We start from the raw sequence: 7,280 nt of genomic DNA, 5'->3' as shown, positions 1-7,280 counted from the left end.
ACTATTATATTTATAGTATGAAAGTACAGAAAAAAGTATTAAATATAAATGGAGTTAAAAATATATTGCGAAACAAATTTGAAATCGAAAGGTTTATTTCATACAAAAATTGTGAACATGAAATTTTCAATAATCAATGGACACAGTGGCTTAATCTTTTTAACTGAAACTTCTTATAAATAGCTTGTTTCGAATTACAGGTCTTTTCGTTTGTAATTGCAGGTTTTTTCGTTTCGAAATATAAGTATCTTTTCGTAGCATTGATTTTAAGCATTATTTATTTATTTATTTATCTATCTATCTATCTATCTATCTATCTATCTATCTATCTATCTATCTATCTATCTATCTATCTATCTATCTATCTATTCATTCATTAATTTCTTTCTATTCTATTGTATTTTCTTTCTTTCCTTCTACTTTTCTCAACTCTTTCCAAGATATGAATCATAGCATCTTGGCTTTCTTTGCCAATCCGCAACCATATGGGAACACTAGAAATATATTTATATGTTAAATTACTATAATATTATGCATTTTCACTTATATAGCAACTCTATTGTAAGGCCATGAAATCAAGGCTCCCCAACCTTGAGATAGTCAAACTTGGCTGGGGATAATAAATGATTAAAAAAAAAAAAAAAAAAAAAAAAACAAACCCAAAAACAACTCTTATGAATTAACACAAGTTGTACAATTTTCTTTTCATATTGATTTAAATTCAAATTATGTCTTCAGCGTTCTATTTCCATGTTGGGCACGACGCCTGGACCCACCAGATCGTCCATAAATGTGTGGTATTTCAGTCTTACAGCTTTAACTTCCTGTCAGTATTAAATTACATTTTGTATATAGGGAGAAACGGCCTTCAGCATCTGCTGAACGTCCCAAAGTTCAGCCAGAAAACGTTTCGCTAACGTTCGCGAACTATTTGATTGGTTCCCGATGTGGCCATTTAGTTTAACATGACGCTCCTAACCAGTCTGTCTAGCGGGCGTTTTTCCGCTCGGTCTGGTTGAACGCAGCCCTGGTATTACCATTTTAAAACTAGATTCTTATATATTGCCTCCAAAGAATTGATGTATGTTATTATAATTATCATATATACTGATGGAAAGAAATAAAGGATCACACAGATAGCAACAAGAAATAATGACTGCATCAAAAATCAATTGATATTGTCAGAAGTTGACTGGAAACATATAGACAGCACATTCAACACTACAGACATTCAGTCCCACATTACAACTTGGTATGAAATACAGACATTACTACGCTAGTAGTGAATTAAATGTGGTCTACAATTCGATGTGTTCCCTTATTTCTTTCCATCAGTATATATTAAGGTGACATTTTAGAATCCTATTTCGGATTTAAGGAACCTGTTTAATTTAACTGCAACCACTGGTCCAGTCTTTGGCTGATTTCGTAACCTACAAAATTACAACGAGCTAAAACGTCGGAACACCTCGGCCAATTCCGCTACGTTCTGTGGGTTGGAAAGAAGAGATCCAGCTGGGTGTTTCAGTTTTTTTTTTTTAAATGTCATGTTTTATTTCAAAATTTGATAATCGAAAATTTCATGCTACAAATAAAACAAATTCAACTACGTAAAATTACGAATTCTGCACGTGTTCTGCATCAGACTTGATTTTCCACGGACCAATAACTATTCTGCACGGTAATGCAAATTCTGCCAATTTTTCCGCATTCGCAGAATCGCAGAATCCAGGAGGGACTCTTATCTCGTGTACTCATATTTATTAGACCTAATACAAAGGAAAACAAAACACAAAAATCTATTTTAAAAAAGTTGGACAATGGTCCCAGTGAAGTTAAGTGGTATGGGGTAGTGTGTTTGACAAGAACGTTACGTTATTTATAGATATTTGAGAGTCGTTTTAGTGTTACAAAATGTTATATGGGAAAGAGATACAAAAATGACCAAATTGCGTTATGTAATTTCTAAACGGCTCCTTGTATTTTATATGGGTAAGATACAAAAATTACCAAACTTTGCGTTACGTGATTGTTAAACGGCTCCTTGTATTTTATATGGGGTAAGATACAAAAATTACCAAATTTTGCGCTACGTATGCTCGGCTATGCAAAAAACAAATAGTGGTGAGACACTTTCGTACTACATGTACGTTGTGTATTATTATATAAAAGGTACCACACCGCCTTGTAGCATATAGTCCGTTTTAGGAAACGGTTCCTTAAACAATACAACATATGTATATGCCTTTTGAATTGTTTCTTTGATAATTACAAGTAGGTTGACCTCTGTACTATTTAAATAACCCATTGGCTTGAAGTTACATTTAGTACCAACTGATAACTACTGGAAGGAAATGTTTTATTTAACGACGCACTCAACACATTTTATTTACAGTTATATGGCGTCGGACATATGGCTAAGGACCACACAGATATTGAGGGAGGAAAACCGCTGTCGCCACTCTACTCTTTTCGATTAGCTACAAAGTCTCTTTTATATGCACATAGACAGGATAGTACATACCACGGCATTTGATGTATCAGTAGTGGTGCACTGGTTGGAGAGAGAAATAGACCAATGGGCCCACTCACGGGGATCGATCCCAAACCGACCGCGCATCAAGCGAGCGTTGTACCACTGGGCTACGTCTCGCCCCTGATAACTACTGTGCAAATGGTATACTGACACTTGTATAACAGAAACACGATGCAGCGCTCAGGCATGACGGTGGCTAACTGATTGTTAGTCACATGACCCTCTCGACTTGATATATTTTTCACAGAATATATTCTGACATAAAAATTGTAATTGAAGTGCATGGAGTAATTAATGGCGGTGTGCAACCTATAAAGGGTCTCAACAATGTGATAAATACTAGTCCGTCTCGCTTAGTGCGCGGATATCGTCGAGTCGAGATTTTAATCGCTCTGTCTCCGTCTACAATCTTGTGCCAGGATAACGCGTAGATTGTGATGCTGACATTTAAGTATCGCCTTTTGCGAATATTACATCATTCTGTGGGATTATGTATGGCGTGAAATCGTTGGTGATGAGTCAATGCCGAGACAGATAGTCGGCGAGTGATAAAAGTTGCGCAAAGAACGTGATGTAAAGGTAACCAGCTGTTTATTCTGTCAGTCACAACTATCAAAATCTTTTTACAAGCAAATGTGAAAGATCTTTACTGCAAAGTTTTACTGCTGTGAAGAATATATAAAATAACGAACGTCAAGGTGTACAAAGAGTAAAATCACCACCCACAACACAACAGTGCCATGATTGGAAGGTTGAGCGATCGCATTCGCTCGTAAAACGTATATTATTAAGCAGGGCCGTAGCTAAGAATTTTTTTTTGGGGTGGGGTGGGGTGGGGTGGGGGGTGGGGGGCGACTGAGTAGTTAATAGTCTAAAACTCCTCTTCTTTAAGTTTCTATTATGCTTTCCGAATTTTTGTTGCCCCCATGGTAGCTACGGCCCTGTTAAGCCTAATGTGTGATGAATGTGGTAAGACAGAATTCAGTGATACCAATGAAATTGTTTGCGAACTTCCAATCTCCTGAACACTACTGTTTTATATGGCCGTTTCCATGTGCGCGGTGTTTTAACGAGTCGTGGGCGCGGTATATGTATATTGTTACTAAAAAACCACAAAAAACCCACAAACAAAAGACAAAACAAAACTGCGCCGCGCATATTGATTGAAACATGAATGAATGAATGAATGTTTAACGACACCCAAGCACGAAAAATATATCGGCTATTGGGTGTCAAACTATGGTAATGCAAACAAATAAGGTGATGATCAACATCAATATAAAAATTCAAGATTTAAATAAAAACAGTGTAAAGAACTGTACAAAAATACAAATATTACAGATAGATACTGACATTTACTCAACATTTCAGTGTGCTCTATTGGCTATTCTCAAAGAGAATGTTACACCCCTGCACCACGGTGAGGTTATAGCACGCGCAGGGGTGATTGAAACATATTTAATTACACATAGTATATTTAATTATATATATATGTACATGTATACATATGTATACAAAATAATTGACACAAGTTATTCACAAGTCAGCCGCGCAAATAGAAAGGTCCCTGAATCAATTTTTGATGCTTCCTTTTTCCACGTCCGCACGTCGCCAAAACCCGCGCATACGGAAAAAGGCCCTTGCATGGCCACAGGTAGAAAAATCAATTTGTATATGGCCTACTTGTTGTATAATTCAACTTAGAAACGAATGAAAGAGGCCCTATGGATACAAAACATGGTCATATATGTTTATTTTTTTCGTTTGCTTGCTGGTTTATTTATTTATTTATTGGTTGAGTGAGTGAATGGTCGGGTCAGTGCGTTGGTTCGCTGTTCGTTGGGTGGATGGTTTATTTTGTAATAATTTATACGACAAGTGTCGATGGACAGAGGTTACTCTCATAGTAGGAACCGGTTGTAGTTTTGGCATCAAAATAATCAAAACAATCCCGGTTTTTTTTATGTTTATAACGATTTGTTCTTATTCAACAATAAGTAATAAAATGAATAAAACATTCTGGTTGATTAAAGGCCAGTTGTTTTTACCAGGTGTTTGATTTGTTGTTAGCTGAACAGTTTATCGCAGTGCTTAAACGCAAGAATAACAACTCTGCGGGACATGATTTCAATTACATTTTACATTCGATATTGTAAGTTGTCTGGGATATTTTCAGTATCTCGTGCTGTTTTGCATAGGGAATAAAATGCCACATTTACTTAATGACGTCATAAAATGGAGGTTATTACGTGTCGAGAATATTATGTAGTAATTGCAATTCGTTGTCTGGAGAATAAAACGGAGACTCGAACGCATAGGCTAAAGCAGGGCTGACCCCTGCTCCGGAGGTGATCACTGGCGAAGTCAGAGGCTAAATCCGAAGTGGGCGTGCCTGAACCTCTGTGGATAGGGGCACGTAAAACCCAGTTTCCTTCATTCCAGGGCTGAGTTCCGCCAGACCGAGCAGGAAATTGTTGGCGAGACTGGTTTATGGAAAGAAAGAAATAAAACTTTTTTTTAACCTCACACTCAACACATTTCAGCTAAAATTACATGGCGTCGGACATACAGTTAAGGACCACAGAGATAATTAGAGGCGAAACCCGCTACCACCATTCTATGAACTACTCTTTTCGATTAGCAGCAAAGATCCATTGATATAAACCATCCCACAGACAGGATAGTATATACCAAGACCTTTGTTTCACCATTTGTGGAGCACTGCTGTCACATAATTATACGATATTAAACGAGCTTCCATTTCGTATCATGTTTTGGTCCCAAGTGAAATAATATTCAGTTGGCACGAGCTTTAGCGAGTGACAATGAAAATTATTTCACGAGAGACATAATCATAATACGAAATGGTAGCAAGTTTAATATCCTATTTATTACCCATAATCGTTATTAATTTATATTATTCATTCAACTCGTTTGGTTGACGTTCCTGTAAATTGTCTGGTATATTATACATGTTGGCATCATATAACCATAACGTTAATGCTATACCATGTACTTGGTTATCCTTTATAAAACGTATATTAGATGAATGTGGTTTATGTAACATATATTCATGCACACATGTGGATGTTTTGTGGTTAAAACATGCAGTTAAACAAATACTATGTGACCAGTACTTACAAAAATGGAATAGTGAAAAATTTGCCTCATCAAAAGGTATTAACTACATAATGTTCAAGCATGAATTTAAATCAGAAAATTATTTGTTGAAACTCTCAACAAAAAATGCTAGAATTCTTTGCAAATTTAGAACTGGTAATGTCAGACTTCCTATTGAAACCGGTAGCTGGTTTAATATTGAGAGAGAAAACTGAATATGTCACTTGTGCAACACTGATGTTGGTGATGAGTTTCACTATATTTTTAAATGTACGTCTTTATCTACTGAGCGAAATGTGTATATACCTAGTTACTATACCAACAGAGCAAGTGCAATTACCTTTTACCAGTTATTTTCTACAACTAAAAAATCACTTTTGTGTAAACTGTAAATATTTGCAAATTGTCATTGAGAGGGTCAGTCTTCCGGGTTAATATTACTTAAATATTATGTCCATTACCACTACAGAAAACACTTTGTAACTTATTTTGTTTACATTTTCTCCATACTGCACTCGGTGCAGTTTATGAGAATAAAATTCTTGTCTTGTCTTGTAAGGTTGTAGTGCGCCAATCAATGACGTCACGAAGTGTGACCTCCCACTTGGCATTCTAGTGGGACGTATCACTTTGATGTGTACCAGGATATTTTTAACCATATGGGTAATAAAGGCTATTACTAAATATATATACGTACTGTAAAAAGCAGTAAGGGACATGTTACATGCAGATAATGCCTGTGCATTCTGTAACACAAACATATAGAGTTGTTATACTACTGATAGAGCAGTTAAGACATGAAGAATCATATTTGCGGATTATTACGTATATTACTGTGTATTTTATTATAATATGTATTTATTTTAATAGTTTTTTCCGTTTTAGTCTCTTGTAACTCCATAAGGAGTGGCCTCTTTATTATTTTATTAAGCATGTTTATGTCTTTATGTAATATTGTGGGTGAGACTTTAATAATAAAAAAATATCTGTCTGTCTGTCTGGTCGGGTATATTTGTAATTGAATGGCATGTATACCTCCAATTATTAAACCCCCCACCTAATTACGGTTATCGAGACAGACAGACAGACAGACACTGTTACTGTTAGGAGACAGACGTAGATACATTTTGAAATAATATAATAGTATTCCACTTCCAATAGGCATATTTCAACGAAACAAAATACATGTAATATTATTTTTAATATAATTAACTACATGTACTAACTGAAACAAAATAAAATACATATACCGTCAAAAACGACACCCAAACCCTCCCCTTACTGGAAACACATGACATGTCCCTTTACGAAATTATTTTTCATATAGTTTGCGTATTTTATCTGTGTATCTTATCAGTAATAATAATAATTGTTTCTACGCTTTGAAAGGTGAAGCACAGGTCAAACATTCTATATTCCGTCTTTCTTCATTAACCATCACTGCCAATCATAATTCATATCTTGAAACAATGTCTGCACTGCTACCAAAGATGAGATAAATCCGTTTATTCTGTATGTATTTAAATTACTAGTCAAACGTGATATATGTCCACGAGTTAAGGATTTGATGCAGAGTGTTGGTTACAGATCCTTTCATCTTCTTAATCATAATCATTGATAATTA

The sequence above is a fragment of the Gigantopelta aegis genome, chromosome 3 (genome assembly GCF_016097555.1).
Source record: "Gigantopelta aegis isolate Gae_Host chromosome 3, Gae_host_genome, whole genome shotgun sequence".
Lineage (NCBI taxonomy): Eukaryota > Metazoa > Mollusca > Gastropoda > Neomphalida > Peltospiridae > Gigantopelta > Gigantopelta aegis.
Note: the sequence above shows the minus strand (reverse complement) of the source record.